We start from the raw sequence: 17,161 nt of genomic DNA on the forward strand, positions 1-17,161 counted from the left end.
TTTTTAACGAAGGAGTTAGCTTATGAATGATAATGTATACAAATTATCTTTCTTCAAATTGCATCAAGCATTATAAAATTATAGGCAAGATTAACCATTTACTATAGTTATATATTCCTAAAGTGTAGAAATTATATCTTGCACCATTAGTCTTGTTCCTTTCGCAACGAATCATGGTAAAATGGTCAAATTCATGAAAGGCTTCTTTCGATGCTCAAATTACTAGGGAGTTATCTTTGCTAATTGCACATCTTAGCAACTGTTGTTATTTGGCATGAGTTCATCTTTAAAAAAACAGAAGTTAGATATTAGGGATTAACAAGTATAAAAATTAGATATACGAACCCATTTGGAAAGAAAATGTAGTGGGGAATTGCTGGATGACACTCTATTAACACTTTTCCCCTGCTATTTGAGGACTTGGAACTAATAAAGTGTGTATACACAAATTCCTCAGCTAGGCCTTTTGTCCCAAGGAGTATTGTCATCTTTGTATCATCTTGGCATTATGCTATATGCCAAATTAAATTGTATTGATTAGGAAGGTTAATTGTCACAAGGATAGTAAAACCATGACAAGACAAGTGAGATTACCTTCCAAAAGATAACCGAACCAATCTAAACATAGAAACATTCATACCCTAAACACTTGATTACTTTCCTTACCATAGGGGCAATAAATTCATAAAGATAAGAAACTAGGGTTTGTCCATAAGGTTCTTAAATGATGAAACCCTAGACCTAACATACGTCAGCTTAAGGAATCTAAACAGATTATTCCATCGTCGGACTTGCGCAACATGTATGAAATCATTTTGTGATTGATTCACAAGGAGAAAAGGGAAAAACCCTCTACAAGGACGACAGATCCTTACGTAAGTTATCTTGCAAAAAGACGTAGTTTTGGATATCCTTCTAAATAAGGAAAGTTGTAAAATAGGAACTAGCATATCTAAGGTACCTTAGGGTTAACCAAGTTGGGTATACCCTACACCCGAATATAAGGGATCTTGCCAAGTTTACAAGACATCTTGAGAACGACTACTGATACACTCAAAAAGGAAATAACACTTCCTTAGCAATTTGCCATACAACTGGGTTGATTAATGGAAATGTTTGTGCTTGCTAGAGATTTTAGGGCTCTGTTTCAATTATGAACTATAAATTAAACAAGTACCTATACTTCAGGTTAAAGGCCTGAAGGGAGAGGCAGCCTCAGTTACCCCCGATTGCCTGCCTGACCCTAACCAAGGGGGTTGTTGACCGCGCCGGGAACGTGGACCGAACCCGCTGCGAGTGGTCTCTCCGTTGAGTTCTACTTGGAGCAGGAGGACGCTTGGGTGCCAGGGGGGGCTCTGGCCATAAATTCCTCGCCTTCCGGGTCCTGCACAAGAGGCTAACGTGACTCGGGACTGGATCCCGAGGCCCACATACTAGTTGATGGGCGGAAGCTTGGAATAGTGATCCCTGGAGATTACTTGTTAGCCTCCGGGCAGATTATGGATAAGCCTACGGGCGGAACTTCTTGTAATTCAAAAATAAAATGATGAGATGTTAAAAGAGCTTGCTTGATATTGTTTTTTATATGTCATGTGATAAGATTACGTGAAGGAACGAGTGCTTAAACAAGATTAATTAAAGAAGCTGATTGTTATATGTCAAATTAATGTGTTAGATAATTACATAACTAAAACAAACCGAGGAAAGTGCGGAGGATGGGCCATGGGTCCGCCCTACGGTTGGGTGGTCCCGGTTAGCCGGGAACTTTTCTCAAAAATCTCGAGGAATAGCGGAATAATCATCATCATCAAAAAGAATAACGAGAATGATGACCTAGAGTTACGTTTACCCGATTTACGTTGTTTTAGGGGAACGGAATGGGACTATGTCTTATGGCAGAGAGGTTGAGCTTTGCATCCCTCTTGTTTCCCATTCTCCTTGAACCAAGTGCAATGTGAATTCGCTTCGGACCTGGCATTTCTGCGTAAAGTAGTTCGCTCGGGTCTGACGCTAGTTGCTGTTAGCTAGTGACCCATTAGGAAAACCCTAAATTCCGGTCGATCCTAAGTGGGAACGGCCAGGATACTTCCGCTACGTGGCACACGTGGGAAGAACTAGATCCCAAAACCCGTAACATTCCATGGGAGTGTCGGGTGGAGCTTTCTAGACATCCTTTCCGATGGACTGCTAAGACGTGTCCTGAATGATACTAGGGGACACGTTACAGTTGGTATCAGAGCTGACCAACAACGGAATTGTTTTTATGACATCTCAATAAAATGAAATAAAGAAATTGTGGCTGTCCAAACATTTCGTCATCTTCAATGCTGTCTTGCAGAACTATGAAGCGTGGAACAAGTTTTTGGTGTTTCGGGTCACGTTTATGACTGCAATGCATTCTCCGCTTTATAGACAAAGAATTGGGATGATGAACATCCTCATCCTGGAGCAGATTTATAATCCATCACCCTTATACATAGAACGAAGATGGATGGGGTCTTCAGGAATCTACTACATAGCTGCCCACCGGTTCGCTTATCTACAGACCAACCTAAAGAGGATCAAGTGGTTGGAAGACTTGAAAGTCGTGAAGTTGTTCATTTTTGTGGAAGCTCACGTAAATTCAACTTTATATATTCAAGGTCGGAGGGTTGAAATGAACTCATATGTATATGAGGAAGTAACCCGTGTAATCCCAGCTGACAGGATTAAAGTGTTGGGCCGCCATGAGAAGTATGGATTCCAACGAAAAGGGTATCCCAAACTTCCAATGAATTATCGATTCCTAAAGATCCATGACCCAAAACCTTACTATTACACAGTTCCTGTAGACAAATGCAATACAACGTTGTTCTCCCCAAACTGAATGTAATGATTAAATTATCATCACACGAGACGTTGTATAAGGCTACGCCCATGTAAATATAAATAAGAACTTCTTTTATCAATATCTGGCTGTGCATCAGGGTTGTTAAAAAGTTAAGTAGCTTCATGATTTACGAGATAGCTAAACTAAAGATAAGCTAACGTCAATTATCATATAATCACGTTAAGAAAACTTTTATCCAGGCACAACCCCAGGTACAGGTTCCAAATTCGCCCCCTACATCAAGTACTGCTGTGACCCAGGAGAAGAAGTTCCTCCTCAAGCAGATAAAGCCACCCGAGTTTGACGGGAGAGGCAGATTCGTCCAGTCTGATGCTGAAATTTGGATTGAATCTATGGAAGATTACTTTGAAGCAGCTGGTACTGCACCTACCAATCAGGCCATGCTCACCAAGTTAAAACTCACCGGCGAAGCTAGACTATGGTGGAAACAATGGTGCAGGGATCAAGGGACTTCAGAGGGGTCCGTTACCTGGGAGAAGTTAAAGAAAGCCGTGCAAGGGAGATATTTGCCACCTGCATATCGTACACAGAAGATGAATGAGTTCTACGAGCTAAAACAGTTAGGACTCACCCTTGACGCATACTACTCTAAATTTGTCTCACTTTTAAAGTATGCTCCACAAATGGACATGACGCAGCAGGTGCCCAAATTTTGTGCGGGCTTAAATCCACCCGTAAATACCCATCTTGAATCTATGCGTCCATCAGATCTTCAGGATGCACTCATTCGAGCGGCGCCTATAATTCAGGAGGTGCAAGCTAGACCAAGGGGTAACAAAACTTGGTCCTATAGTGACCCGAATAGAGGAGCATTCAGACCTCAAGTGAAGAAAGTTCAAGGTCACAATCAGGGACAAAGGAAGAAAGCAAGGACAAATAATGTCAACGACTTTGTTCCTACTCAAAGTAATGGCCGAAACCTTCGATGTTTCCACTACAACGAACCCGGTCACTTCAAGAGGCAATGTCCCAAGCTCAGCGGGGGACATCGTCAAACACCTTTCCAAGGTGCAGGCCGTGGTCAAGGAGCCACCACCCGTGGAAGAGGAAGAACTGCTTGCATTACCAATAGGCAAAGATGCGAAGCAGAGGAAGAGGAAGATCCATCTATGGAAGCAGAATTCGAAAGAGCGACAGTCCATGCCGCTTTATACAAGAAAGGGCCGAATTGCCAGTTATCGGTGATTCAAACACCGTCGGACTATCAAGGTAAAGGTTTCAAAACCTTGATTGATTGTGGCAGTACACATTCCTTTATCTCACCAGCATGTGCAAAAAGATTAGGAATAGCCACAGTAGAAGCACCTACCCTACTTGTGGAATTGGCAAACGGTCGTGAGGTAACTTGTACCAGGCAAACTGCTAAGGAAGAATTCTTTTTGGGAGGAAAGAAAACCTCAGTCAAATTCAGAGTCATGAATTTAGGTATCCATGAGTGTCTACTTGGGATGGATTGGCTTAAGCCTAATGACGCCCACATCCACTGTGGAAAGGGTCAAGTTTCCTTTCGAAACTCTGAAAGGGAGTTTGTTACAACTCAAGGTGAGGCAGGAGTGCCAAGAATCCAGTTAGCCAAAGTATCGCGGATCATAAAAGGAGTCAGAAAAGGATTACCCGTTTACCTGATCAAACTCAACAAGTTAGATCAAAAGCAAGAGTCTCATGAAGGACCTTCTTGGCTAAAGGAATACGCTGACGTATTCCCTGAGGAATTGATTGAACTTCCGCCTCCAAGAGAAGTTGATCATGAAATTAGGCTAGTGCCTGGAACTGCGCCAATTGCAAAGAGACCTTATAGAATGTCCATACCAGAAGCTATTGAGTTGAAGGAACAACTCAAGCAACTGTTGGATCAGGGTTACATCCGGCCTAGCAACTCACTGTGGGGAGCTCCAGTACTATTCCAAAAAAAGAAAGATGGGACACTTCGACTATGCATTGATTACCGAGGGTTGAATCAATCAACAATCAAGAACAAGTATCCTATTCCTAGAATAGATGAGCTTCTGGATCGCCTTCAAGGTGCAAAGATCTTCTCCAAAATTGATCTCAGGTCAGGTTACTATCAAATAACGATCAAGGAAGAAGATATTCCAAAAACGGCCTTCAATACAAGATATGGGCACTTTGAGTTCTTGGTTATGTCATTCGGGCTTACAAATGCACCTGCCACCTTTAATAGATTAATGCAGGATATTTTTAGACCATATCTTGATGATTTCGTGCTTGTCTTCTTCGATGACACTTTAGTCTATTCTAAACAGGAAGAAGATCATGAACCTCAACTACGGATTGTCCTTGAGACAATGAGGTCTCATAAGCTGTATGCAAAAATGAAGAAGTGTGAATTCTTCAAGCGTCAGATTGAATATCTGGGATTCATAGTATCATCAGAGGGAATATCAGTAGACCCAGCCAAAGTCAGGGATGTGCTTGAATGGCCAATACCAGTATCCGTCAAAGAAATACGTAGCTTTCTTGGCTTGACAAGATGATATAGGGTCTTTATCAAAAACTATGCTTTGATTGCAGCACCTCTTACAGACTTACTAAAGAAGCAGACTTCTATTACATGGTCAACTCCGGAACAAAATAGCTTCGACAAATTGAAGCAAAGTTTGGTATCAGCACCTATTCTAAAACTTCCTGACCTCAATAAGGAGTTCGAGGTATTAACTGATGCCAGCATTCTTGCCTTGGGGTGTGTACTTATACAGGAAGGTCATCCAGTAGCATACTCTTCAAGGAAATTGAAGAGTCATGAAAAGAATTATGCCACGCATGATTTGGAATTATTAGCTGTCATCCATGCTCTAAAGCTTTGGAGACACTACCTGTTGGGTAACAAGTTTACTCTAGTAACCGATCATAAGAGTCTCAAATGGATTTTTACCTAGAACGAGCTCAACATGAGGCAACGTCGGTGGATTGAAGTATTGGAGGAGTATGATTTTGAAATCAGGTACCGACCAGGGAAAGAGAATGTAGTTGCCGATGCACTCAGTCGCAAGGCATTCCTAAATTCCCTAATCTTGCAGAATCCATCAACGGCTAGATCTCTGGCTACAAAGGTATCTATGCCAAGCAACCCTATACTGGAACTAGCTAGAGAGGAAGCATGCCATGATTTGACCTACCAAACAATGATAAAAGAAATATCTACCAAGGAGCAGAATCTGAAGTTACAAGCTAAGTATCAGGAATTTTCCATTGATAATGGACTTGTCTACTACAGAACAAGGCTGTGTATACCAACAAGCTAGTCACTTAAGCAGAAGATATTATGGAAAGCTCATGATTCCCCTTTCGCAGGACATCCTGGCTATGCAAAAACTCTTAATGCAGTTAGGAAGAGCTACCATTGGGAGAGGCTCAAAGGTGACGTTCTCAAGTATGTCACTGAATGTTTGTCTTGCCAATGTATCAAGGCCGAACATGTCATGATGCCAGGGAAACTGCAACCGCTTGACATTCCCCAAATGAAATGGGAATTCATCAGTATGGATTTTGTTGTGGGCTTACCCCAAGTCCAAGGAGGATACAATTCCATTATGGTTGTGGTTGACATGCTTACCAAGGTTGCACACCTGATTCCAGTAAAGACAAACTATAAAGCCTTTGACATTGCAAGATTGTTTATCAAGGAAATATTCAAGCTACATGGGTTACCTAAAAGAATCATTAGTGATCGAGATTCTCTCTTCACTTCACACTTCTGGAGAGCTATCTTTGAAGCTATTGGGACTCAACTCTGTTTTAGCACCGCCTACCATCCCCAAACGGATGGACAAACAGAGCGAGTGAATCAAATCATTGAAGATATGCTTAGGGCATACTGCTGTCGAGAGCCGAAGAGGTGGATTCAATACTTGCCATTAGTTGAATTTGCCTACAATGCTTCTTACCAACAGAGCATTCAAATGACCCCTTTCTAGGCATTGTATGGTCATGATTGTCGAAGTCCCCTAAACTTTTCTGATCCAACCCTAAGAGTTGAAGCTTCAAGACAAATGTTGGAGGACATGGATGATCAAATAAGGTCAATAAGACAAGACATACAAGCAGCCAAGGATAGACAAAAGGCGTATGCAGATTTGAAACGTCAAGAAAGAGTCTTCAAACAAGGAGACATGGTCTTCATTCGAGTACGCCCTAAAAAAAGTTCTCTATCCCTAGGAGAATGCAAGAAGCTAAGTCCAAGGTATTGTGGGCCGTATAAAATCCTCAAATTCCTAGGACCCAATGCTTATAAATTGCAACTCCCTGAGAACCTAAAGGTTCATAACGTATTCCATATCAGCCTATTAAAAAAATATATACCCAATCCTAATCATGTACTTAATGACCAACAAATTGTAATGCCTAGCCAAGGAGTCCTTGAACTAAGGCTAGAAAGGATCTTAGATGTTAGGGAAAGACAGTTAAGATCTAGAACCTTGAAAGAATGCCTTGTCGAATGGGAAGATTATCCCCAAGAGGATGCCACTTGGGTAAATGAAGGCACTCTCAACCATCAATATCCCCAGTTTATCTCGAGATGAGGACATCTCGATTCCTCCAAGGGGGAGAGAATGTAAAAGTACACATGGGAAATAATTGATTGGGCTTTTGAAAAATTTTTATTATTATTTATTTCCCCCCCTTTATCCCTCCAGCCGACTGACGAGCTGGAGGGGGGAGGGGAATAGAAGGAGTTACGAAGCTCCTTGGTGGAGCTTGTGGAGGGAGGGAGGGCATGCATGTCGACATGCAGGAGGAGAAGATCCCCCTCCCTCCACTATTTAAACGAGGGGAGGGGAGGGGCCGTAAGACAGAGAAGGTTGGGGGGGGTGGCGTGAGAAGAATTGAATGCCGCTGCCGAAGACCATAATGCTGTGAGAGAGAGGGGAAGGGATGCTGTTGATTGGCCGCCAGGGCAGCAGATAGGAGTCGCCGTCGAGGGAGGGAGGAGCCGCCTCCAATTCGCCATCAGGACGGACGGCCATAACCACCCCCCCCCCCCAAAGCTTCTGGAAGCTTGGAAGCTTCCAAAGGGGGGGCCTCTTTAAACCCCCTTCCTATACCCTACTACCCCCTTTGTTTTTTTTCCCCCCAGGTTTAAAATCCCTTAAGCCCCTTTTCATCCCTCCCTCCCCCGTGCTAAAACCCTTTCCCCTGGATTTCAAAAACTTTCACCCCCTCCTTGTACTGTATGAAGCTCTTTTAACCCCCATATCTAAAACCCCTTTCCATGGGTATTAGACCCCCCCTCTGCCGGGTTTTAAAAATCCCTTAAGTCCCCTTTCACCCTCATACTAAAACCCCTTTCCTTTCACTTGGAGTCACTTCCCCCCATGAGCACAAAGGCCTTAAGGGTCTTATTACTTCTTTACCTGTGTATAATCCCTAAAAGGCCTATTCCCTTGGCTTTGGAATCACCCCCTGCCTGTGGCCTCTTAAAACCTCTTCTCCCGTGATCACCCCTTAAGCCTTTACCTTGGCATCAAAAACCTTTCACCCTCCCCCATGTGTAAGCCCCCATAAGCCCTTTTTCTCCAAGTTTGACCTAAGGGTCTTTAGACCCTTACTTATAACCTTTACGACTATTATTTTCCCTTAAAACTCTCCTACACCTTGTGTCTTCTCCACACCTTGTTATTTCTGTTCGTGCGAGCTTACAAAGGCCATTAAGCCTTCCCCATGGCTTCAATGGGTCTTAGTTGTAAAAGTTTCTAAAATACCCTTTTCAATTCCCAAATTCAAGGAGGAAACCTTCCAAGAACAACTTTTGACGAACGGTGCAAGGAGCGACGGTGGAGTTAAAGGAGAAGTTGTAAAGCTGCTTCCACGTTCGACGGACCACACTTGCGATGCCTCCTAAGAAAGTCCAAGGAGTAGCTGCGGGAGGGTCATCTCCCGGTATCCATGTGGATATCTCACCTCAAAGCCAGGTTTTCTTCTTGATGTTAATTCGGGTTTTAGTCAATCATGCAAGGAAAAAAATTGTTAAGGAAATATATATATTTGATCAAGTTATTTTTAATGAAGGAGTTAGCTTATGAATGACAATGTATACAAATTAGCTTTCTTCAAATTGCATCAAGCATTATAAAATTATAGGCAAGATTAACCATTTACTATAGTAATATATTCCTAAAGTGTAGAAATTATATCTTGCACCATTAGTCTTGTTCCTTTCGCAACGAATCATGGTAAAATGGTTAAATTCATGAAAGGCTTCTTTCGATGCTCAAATTACTAGGGAGTTATCTTTGCTAATTGCACATCTTAGCAACTCTTGTTATTTGGCATGAGTTCATCTTTAAAAAAACGGAAGTTAGATATTAGGAATTAACAAGTATAAAAATTAGATATACGAACTCATTTGGGAAGAAAATGTAGTGGGGAATTGATGGATGACACTCTATTAACACTTTTCCCCTGCTATTTGAGGACTTGGAACTAATAAAGTGTGTATACACAAATTCCTCAGCTAGGCCTTTTGTCCCAAGGAGTATTGTCATCTTTGTATCATCTTGGCATTATGCTATATGCCAAATTAAATTGTATTGATTAGGAAGGTTAATTGTCACAAGGATAGTAAAACCATGACAAGACAAGTGAGATTACCTTCCAAAAGATAACCGAACCAATCTAAACATAGAAACATTCATACCCTAAACACTTGATTACTTTCCTTACCATAGGGACAATAAATTCATAAAGATAAGAAACTAGGGTTTGTCCATAAGGTTCTTAAATGATGAAACCCTAGCCCTAACATACGTCAGCTTAAGAAATCTAAACAGATTATTCCATCGTCGGACTTGCGCAACATGTATGAAATCATTTTGTGATTGATTCACAAGGAGAAAAGGGAAAAACCCTCTACAAGGACGACAGATCCTTACGCAAGTTATCTTGCAAAAAGACGTAGTTTTGGATATCCTTCTAAATAAGGAAAGTTGTAAAATAGGAACTAGCATATCTAAGGTACCTTAGGGTTAACCAAGTTGGGTATACCCTACACCCGAATATGAGGGATCTTGCCAAGTTTACAAGACATCTTGAGAACGACTGTTGATACACTCAAAAAGGAAAGAACACTTCCTTAGCAATTTGCCATACAACTGGGTTGATTAATGGAAATGTTTGTGCTTGCTAGAGATTTTAGGGCTCTGTTTGAATTATGAATTATAGATTAAACAAGTACCTATACTTCAGGTTAAAGGCCTGAAGGAAGAGGCAGCTTCAGTTACCCCCGATTGCCTGCCTGACCCTAACCAAGGGGGTTGTTGACCGTGCCGGGAACGTGGACCGAACCCACTGCGAGAGGTCTCTCCGTTGAGTTCTACTTGGAGCAGGAGGACGCTTGGGTGCCAGGGGGGGCTCTGGCCGTAAATTCCTCGCCTTTCGGGTCCTGCACAAGAGGCTAACGTGACTCAGGACATGATCCCAAGGCGCGCATACTAGTTGACGGGCGGAAGCTTGGAATAGTGATCCCTGGAGATTACTTGTTAGCCTCCGGGTAGATTATGGATAAGCCTACGGGCGAAACTTCTTGTAATTCAAAAATAAAATGATGAGATGTTAAAAGAGCTTGCTTGATATTGTTTTTTATATGTCACGTGATAAGATTACGTGAAGGAACCAGTGCTTAAACAAGATTAATTAAAGAAGCTAATTGTTATATGCCAAATTAATGTGTTAGATAATTACATAACTAAAACAAACCGAGGAAAGTGCGGAGGATGGGCCATGGGTCCGTCCTACGGTTGGCTGGTCCCGGTTAGCCGGGAACTTTTCTCAAAAATCTCGAGGAACAGCGAAATAATCATCATCATCAAAAAGAATAATGAGAATAATGACCTAGAGTTACGTCTTACCCGATTTACGTTGTTTTAGGGGAACGGAATGGGACTATGTCTTATGGCAGAGAGGTTGAGCTTTGCATCCCTCTTGTTTCCCATTCTCCTTGAACCAAGTGCAGCGTGAATCCGCTTCGGACCTGGCGTTTCTGCGTAAAGTTGTTTGCTCGGGTCTGACGCTAGTTGCTGTTAGCTAGTGACCCATTAGGAAAACCCTAAATTCCGGTCGATCCTAAGTGGGAACGGCCAGGATACTTCCGCTACGTGGCAAACGCGGGAAGAACTAGATCGCAAAACCCGTAACATTCCATGGGAGTGTCGGGTGGAGCTTTCTAGACATCCTTTCCGATGGACTGCTAAGACGTGTCCTGAATGATACTAGGGGACACATTACACTTGGTGTTGGCCCTAAGCAAAGAAGCACTATTGTAGTGAAAGAAAATCATGAAAATAATTATCTTCGCACTTTCATGTTGTTGATTTTCAAAGAATAGATTTTTTTTAGCACAATGATCATATACGCACTTGCATTGATACACCGCATGGTATCATATCGTGGATGCATAGCACCTGTTTATATGAGTGATTACTTGATGCTAAGAGTGTGAGATATCCCAATGCATAAGGCTAGATATTCCTTTCCTTGGGAGTTACTTGATGAGGTTTATGTAACATCTCCTAGATCATTTAATTGAAAGAGTGGACTTTGTTTCTAATGTGTTTTATATTCACAACCCATCTCGGGACCAATCTCCGAGGTGTAGGAGAGCACGGTGATCTACTAAGAGGTGCTTTCTATGTGTGCTACGTGGTGTGTATAACACCAAGATATTTAGGGAATCCCTATGAGGAGTGGGAAGGTAATTATTTGTTGGACTACAAAATCGGACAAACACAAAGCTTTTATAAGATGCTCCTAGCCGTAAGGCCATGTGGGATGGTTTTAGATGAGTAGTAGAGGCCTAGCTAGTGTCTTAGAGCCAATGTCTAGCCCATTTTAGGTCTAGAGAGGTGGTGCATTTTTCACGAGCCACTAATAAGTGGGGGTTTTCGAATCTCAATCAATAGGGACTATTTTGTTAATGTATTCCAAAAGCTAGTGAGATAGATTCAAAAGATCATCAAGCCAAACTTCAGAAATAAGAAAGAGCTCAAAGGGCTAGACAGCAGGCCAAAATCATTTGAAGATATTCTCTGCAAAGGTATGGTTCAATATCTCTACAAGGGGGTGGGATCTTAGTAACCCTAGCTTGACGCATAATTTGTTAAGAGAACATAGTTCTAGTACTTCCTCCATTCTAGTCAGTTCGTCTACTTCAAGTGGAGTAATAGTTTCTATAGTTTAAACTCCTTTAGCGAATCCAAATGTAACCACGGTGCAATCCATTGCAATTGTAGTAGGAATACCGAACTTGCCAGTCTTAGGGTTTCCTCTACCCATTTTTAATGGTGTAGCAAAGGAAGATGCAGAACTTCATATCAATTAATTCCAAAAGTTAATGTTTAACTGTGGAATTCAAGATGAAGGATGCTTGATGATGTTCTTTAAGATGTCTTTGAAAGGACGAGCTATAGTATGGTATCGCAGCCTAAAGGTTGAAACCATAACTACAATTGACTTTTTCTTTGTGGTCTTCGAAGAGAATTTTTCCTTGAAAGGGGAGGTTAGTATTGGCTACATGTTATCAACGTAACATGTCAAGAACCTCACATAAATATTCGTTGATATGCCAAGAAACTGAAGGAAGCATTTTGTAAGTTGTAAACCTATATTCCCATTCCAGCTCCTGCTACTCAGTTGCAATACTTTTTGAATGGGCTATACTTTAACATTCAAGTGTAGTTGAGTAGTGTTGCTCTTATTGACATTGATACGACTATTACAAAAGTAAAGGATATAGAATCACAATTGCAAGTATCTTATACCTCTTGGGAAAACTGGAATTCAAGTCTAGGTGTTGGAAATACTTTCGCGTTGACAAATAGCAGTCAAGGGATACCCATGATTCCTCCTAATGGTAGAGGAAGCATGATCCAAAATGCGCCTATGTTGCCAGCTCCTCCTAGTGTGATCATGTATATGGCTAGTCAAATGCCTCCACCAAATGTTCCAAGCCAAACAATAAATCCTACCAATGTTAGAAGAAATCAAAATCCAATTCCTAATTAATTGCTTAGACCAATGGAACTACAAGTACACGATCATGGTTATGAGTCAAGTTCCTCGAATGTCCTTGGTGAAGCTAAGGATATGATGAAGCACTATACTGACATGATAATCGAATAATATAGAAAAATAGTCCTTGATGCCAATTTTTTTAAAAAGCAGTAGAATCTGATAGGGATTCAATGCCTTGAAAAGGATACCCCCTCAAAAAATAGTTAAGTGGTGTGATGGTTAAAATTTCCCTAAGAATTGTCCAAATCTTAAATGTGACATATATGGGAAGTGTGGCCACTTAGCTAGTACCTATTGTGGGAGCAAGATTAGTTCTCTCCAACAAGAAAGTAAATAGCCAGGCTTGATCAATCATCAAGCAGATGGAAATAATCTCTAGCAAGATGAGGGACTGAAACAAATACTACAGAGAGGGTAGTGGTAGAGGAGCTGCCTAGTGGCAGTGGAGTTAGCCTTATAGAAGTTAATTGCACCAATGGCACTGAAGCTTCTAACCTATGGGTCATTATGAGAGGTCAAATGAAGTTGACAAAGACAATATAACACCTGTCAAGGGGGGAAACGCTAAGCAAGACAATAAGGGGACACAAGTCCTTAATCCCAATATGACAGTGGGCGTGTCAAAGCTGTAGATGGTAAAGCTGACCCCAACAAGGATAAGGAGTTACCAAAGAATAAGGCAAAAGATAGGAAATAGGCACCAAACCCGATTCAAAGACCAAAGGAGAGAATGGTCTGGTGAGAAAAAAAGGCTCTTACTAGCTATTATGAATTTGATCTAGTGAGTTCTTGTTGCAAAGTTAAGCCGAATGTAAACCTCATGTATTTAACTAAGTTGTCTGCAGGAGTGCATACAAAATTTAAGAAGATTCTTCTCACATGGTATATCCTTGAACCCTTGGGAATAGCGTGAGTAGGAGATGATTGGTTTGAACATGCTGAAAAACATTTTTCAAGGGTAGCACCATAGGTTGATGGAATAATAGTGGATTATACTATTGTGGACATAGGATCCTCCATCAACATTATGAGTTTGGAATTGATGGAGAGGCTTGGATTAGAAATCAAGAAAGATGCCCCCACAATTCTTCGAATGGCTGATGATAGTTTAAGACAACCTGAAGGTTGCATCACTAAAGTTCATGTGATCGCTGCGAGTGTGGAATGCATTTTGGACTTTAGAGTCATTAGGTTTGTAGGGTGACCTAGCTATCAAGTATTGCTAGGTAGGCCATGGATGTTACAAGTAGACTATCAGGTTGATATACCCACTGGTCATTTCATCTTTGGCAGAGGTGCCAAAATTTTTAGTAGCATATGCCTATTCTGAATCTCTTCAAAGTGAGAGAGTTCCTTTATCCTCATCAAAGTTAGACAGATTAGATGATCCATTTTCTAGAGAGTCATCATTAGGTGATAAATCCAATAAGGGGTCCATCAAGGAGGATATTTATCAAATAACTTTGAATGGGCCAATAGAATCTCAAGAGAGGATTAGAGCTGCGGATGTAATTGAGTTAGACCTTGCCACGTTGAATGATTTATGACCAATAAAATTAGGGGTCCATGCTTAGGTTAGAGGAGAGAAAGGACTATGTATCCTTGATTCAAAAATTCCACGATATCTTTGTGTGGAGTTATGATGAGCTGAGAGATATTCCTCCCAACGTGGTTGCTCATACAATTCCTCTAAAGGAAGGTGGATGTCCTATGCATCAAAAAGTAAGGCATATGCCTTTTGAATTAAGGGATGGGCTATTCGAGAAATTGATAAACTATGAAAAGATGGCCTAATATTTTCTGTTCAACACACAAAATGGTATTCACCACTTGTTATAATAAAAAAGAAGAACAATCACATTCACTTTTGCGTAGATTTTAGAGAGCTCAATAAGTAGATGGTTAAGGATTACTATCCATTACCATTTATTGATCAGATTTTGGATCAACTAGTAGCTAGTAGGGAGAGTAATTAATTTATGGATTGCTTTGTTGGATACACCCAAATGGCTATTCCATAAGAAAGACAAGTTGAAAACAACATTTATCACTGTCTTAAGTACTTTCACATATCATGTGGTGGCCTTCGGTCTATGCAATGCGCCTGGTTCTTGGCAATGAACAACGATTGATAAGACTTTTGGTGATACCTCCCTAGAGGAGTTAAAAGTATTTATTGATGATTTTGGGGTAGCCACCACAAGGAAAAGACAACTCGTCATTCTAAGGAAATGCTTTAAGCATTGTAGACAATTATGCATTGCCCTTAACCCATGAAAGTACGCCTTTGGGGTACCCTATGGGTTGTTACTAGGCCATGTGGTTAGTTTTGTTGGTATTGCGACTAACCTTGAAAAGATAAAGGTTATGGTTGCTATGAGCCCACCATGTACTCTAAAAGAGGTGCACAACTTTCTATTATCACTAGGATATTACTGAAGATTTATCAACGCAGTGGCAGATAGAGTGTTGCCATTGACGAACCTCATATCCTTTAACTATCTGTTTGAGTGGAATTTTCATGAATAAAACATAACCCTTTTCTATTCAATCTATAAATAACTCCTTTATATTACACCCTTCTGTATGTAAAAAATGTATAAAAATTGTATTTTAAAAATACCTTATTTGAATCCACGTAATGCACACATATATTCATGAGTAACTTACGTGGGTGGAATGAAGCCTATCAAGTATCCTTTGAGGATGTGAAGCATGAATTAGTGAAAGTGCTAATCCTAAAAGCACCTAGAAGAGGTGAAGTTTTCTATATATTTTCAATAGCAACAACGCATAGTATCAGCTATTGTTTAATCCAATTTGGAAAGATAATTGGTATCATTAAATTGCCTTTGCTAGCAAAAAGTTGGGAATATCTAAAGTCAACTGTATGTACATGGAGAAATTGTGCCTTGTAATGGTTTTCACCAAGAAGAAATTTTTAGCATTATATTCTCGATGAGAAGGTGGTATTTTTCACGAAGGCGAAAGCACTTAGACCATTGCTAAAAAAACTGCAGCCCCTTGACCATTTAGTAAAGTGGTTATTTGAGTTCGATTATAAGATTAGGAGTAAACCACTGAAGATGCAAGGTATTGTGGAATGCCTTGTGGATTTTGGGGAGCCAAAGGAAATTCTGGTTGAAGGAAGTGACATTAAAGGTTTATTTTAAGATTGATACAACTTCCATCCCTTCTTGGTATGCAACTATAATGTATTATTTATATACATGAGGATCTAGGGCTGCTTTATCGAAGTCTAAAATGAGAAAGATCAAGCAACAAGCATTACTCTTTTCGATTATAGTTGGTGTCTTGTATTGGAGAGTTGTAGATGATATTTATCACCATTATGTAGTACTTGATGAGGTACCATTCATTCTTGAAGAGTGCTATGATTCAGTACGTGGGGGACATTTTGCTAGTCGGCTTATTGCCCAAAAAGCTCTTTGTGCTAGCTATTGGTAGCAATAGATTTTCCAATATGCTTTCAATTATGTTAAGCGCTGCGATATCTATCAAAGACATTATGCCAGGGAAAATTGTAAGCGACCTCTAAACCCTGTTTTAGCTACATTACCCTTGGAATAATAGGGTATTGATTTTGTGGGACCAATCTATCCTTCATCATCTACGCAAAAGCGATATATTATTGTAGCAATGGACTACTTTACAAAGTGGTATGAAGCTCAAGCAATGATGAATGATAATGCTAAGAATACATCCTATTTCATTATAGAGCAAATTGTTTGCCATTTCGGTCCACCAAAGGAGATAGTGTCTCTACTGCACCCTCTTCTCTCTCCTCTCTACTCGAATTTCTCTCTAGTTTCTCCTCTCTATTATATTTTCTCTCCTCTCCCTACATTTATAATCCTCTCTCTCTCTCTCTCTCTCTCTCTCTCTCTCTCTCTACTCCCTTTCTGTCTCTTTTCTCCCTCTCCCTTTCTTCCTCTACCCTTCTCCCTCCTCTCTCTAATCCCTCACCTCTCTTTCTCTCTTTATTAATCCAAACCAATGCTTTGAAAAACTAAATCAATTTTTACCAATTTCTAGTTGGATTTAATGTTCATACTCTAAGCTTATTAAAATTAACCATGGGAGTGAAAATAGGAAAAACACAAAATATAGTAGGGTTTAAATATGTATCTCAAGTTTTGATAACATAAAAATGAGGAGAACAAGGATCTTTTAACCAAAAGTAAATTTAACTAGTGTGAGAATATGCATAAAACGTGTTTTTAA

This window comes from Lygodium microphyllum, chromosome 5 (assembly GCF_053477565.2).
Source record: "Lygodium microphyllum isolate KBCC chromosome 5, Lygodium_microphyllum_v1.1.10, whole genome shotgun sequence".
NCBI lineage: Eukaryota > Viridiplantae > Streptophyta > Polypodiopsida > Schizaeales > Lygodiaceae > Lygodium > Lygodium microphyllum.